Raw genomic sequence first — 2,618 nt, forward strand, 5'->3', positions numbered from 1 at the left:
GCTGTAGGATCCCGAGGTGAAATATGAGGTGTTGCTCCTCCAGTTTGCGGGTGGCATTATTGCGACACTGGAAGAGGCCCAGGATGGACATGTCGGCCAGAGAATGGGAGGGGTCGTTGAAATGGTTGGCGAATGGAAGATGTTGTCACTTGTCACGTACAGAGCACAGTTGCTCTATGAAATAGTCCTCGAGTCAACGCTTGGTCTCATCGTTGTAGGGGAGGACACATCGGGAGCATTGGATACAGTAGACCTAATTGACGGATGTGCAGGTGAACCTCTGTCTGATGTGGAAGGTTTTTTTGGTTCCTTGGATGGAGGTGAGGGGAGAGGTGTAGGGGCAGGTGTAGCACTTCCTGTGGTTGCAGGGAAAAGTGCCGGGGGTGGTGGGGCTAGCGGGGAGTGTGGAGCGGACGAGAGAGTCACGGAGAGAGCAGTCCCTACGGAAGGCAGACAGGGGTGAGGAGGGAAATATCTCTTTGGTTGTGGGGTTGGATTGTAGGTGGCGGAAGTGGCGGAGAATGATACGTTGGATGCGGAGGTTAGTGGGGTGGTATGTGAGGACAAGAGGGATTTTGTCTTTGTTTTTGCTGGGGGAGGGGGTGTAAGGGCAGAAGTGCGGGAATTGCAACAGATGCAGTTGAGGGCATTTTCGGTCACTGGAGGGGTCAAGTTATGGTGCTTGAAATAAGAGGACATCTGCGATGTGCAGGAGTGGAACGCCCGATCTTGGGAGCAGACGCGACGGAGGTGGAGGAATTGGGAGTGTGGAATCGCATTCTTGCAGGAAGGTGGGTGAGAGGAGGTGAAGTCTAGGTTGCTGTGGGAGTCGGTGGGCTTGAAATAGACACCAGTTTCGAAACAATCACCAGAGATAGAGACGGAGAGGTCCAGGAAGGAGAGGAAGGTATTGGAGATGTGAATTTGTGGTTGGAGTGAAAGGTGTTCGTGAAGTTGATGAACTGTTCAAGCTCCTCGTGGGAGTACGAGGCAGCGTTGATACAGTCATCAATGTAGCAGAGGATGAGTTGGGGAATAGTGCCAGTGTAACAGCAGAAGAGGGACTGTTCCATGTATCCTATGAAGTGGCAGGCATAGCTTGGGCCCATGCGAGTACCCATGGCCACCCTCTTAGTCTGTAGGAAGTGGGAGGAGCTGAAGGAGAAGTTGTTAAGGGTAAGGACGAGTTTGGTTAAGCGGATAAGGGTGTCGCTGGAGGGGGACTGGTTGGGCCTGCGGGAGAGGAAGAAGCGGAGGGCTTTTCAGCTTGGATTGATATAGCACCTTTATTATAATAAAATTTCCAAAATGTTTAAAGGAGTGTTATAACTCCTTTGAAAGCACCTTCTGGACCTGCAATCTCCATCACCTAGACAGACAAGGGCAGCAAATGCATGGGAGCACTACTTCCAAGCCATCCCACCATCCTGACTTAGAAATACATTGATGTTTCTTCATTGTCACTGGATAGAAATCCTGAAAATCCCTTTCTAACATCACTGTGATAGATTCAGCTTTCTGGAACTTAGCAGTGTAAGAAGGAAACCTATCACTATCTCCTCAAGGGCAATTAGCGATAAGCAATGAATTCTGGCCTTGCCAACAATGCCCACATCCTGTGAATGAATAAAAACAAAGTCAGGCAATACTACAATGTTGGACGTTGACAGTCTTAGTAATGGCCCAGATGTGTTCATCTCAGGGTCAGATATCACACTAATGTCTGATTCAGCCCGACACAGTTGCCAGATAGTCAGTGCGCGATCTGCAAAATATCTGTAACTTGTTTTCTAGAACCATATGACACTGCAATTTTCTTGCTTGTAAGACAAATTTAAAAGTTGAAAACACTAGAAATTCTTTGTTCTCTCCACATACCAAAAGCAATAAGCAAAAACCAATTCAGCCCTCAGGGGAGGTATTCAGGATGTTAGCTGTTTTAACAACACATTGCATCATTCCTTCTTGTAAGCTTCCCCTTTCCCACAGTCTGTACAGCGCCCCCATGCAATTTCATGTTCATTTCCTTTCTCACTTTTTTTACATTTTTGAAACAATTCTGATCAGCATTAAACATGCAATGCTTCATCCATTTGCATGTCATCCTCGTGCAGGGGCCATGCTAATCTTTTCTGCATTGGTCCAATTTCAATATAAGTGCGACTGAAGAAATGTAAAGACAGTAAATTATGAGTGAGTAACTCATTCAAACCTCAATTTTCTGCAGTATCCTGTCCTATTTACGAATTAAACTTATGTGCGCATGTCAGCGTTAAAAGTTATCAAAGTAGCTAGTGCAGGGGTTGGAACAATGGCTCAGTGGTTAGCACTGCTGCCTCACAGCACCAGGGGCACAAGTTCAATCCCACCCTCCAGCAACTGTCTGTGTGGAGTTTGCATATTTGTCCCCATGTCTGCATGTGTTTCCTCCCACAGTCCAAAGGTGTGCAGGCTAGGTGGATTGGCCATGCTAAATTGTCCATAGTGTTCAGGGATGTATAGATTAGGTGGGTTATAGGGGAATGGGTTTGGGTGGGATGCTCTGATTGTCAGTTTGGGCTGAAGGGCCTGTTTCCACACTGTAGGGATTCTATGGAAAAAAACCCTACAAAATACTC

The 2,618-nt window shown here is 47.1% G+C and overlaps 1 non-coding gene across 1 annotated transcript; it reads right to left on the minus strand.

Moving 5' to 3' along the window:
• Positions 1-2,069: 2,069 nt before the first annotated feature.
• Positions 2,070-2,177, minus strand: LOC125487364. The gene has a single exon (XR_007265847.1). It is a non-coding gene; the product is annotated as a U6 spliceosomal RNA (small nuclear RNA).
• Between the last annotated feature and the right edge of the window lie 441 nt (positions 2,178-2,618).

This window comes from Rhincodon typus, chromosome 2 (assembly GCF_021869965.1).
Source record: "Rhincodon typus isolate 14 chromosome 2, sRhiTyp1.1, whole genome shotgun sequence".
NCBI lineage: Eukaryota > Metazoa > Chordata > Chondrichthyes > Orectolobiformes > Rhincodontidae > Rhincodon > Rhincodon typus.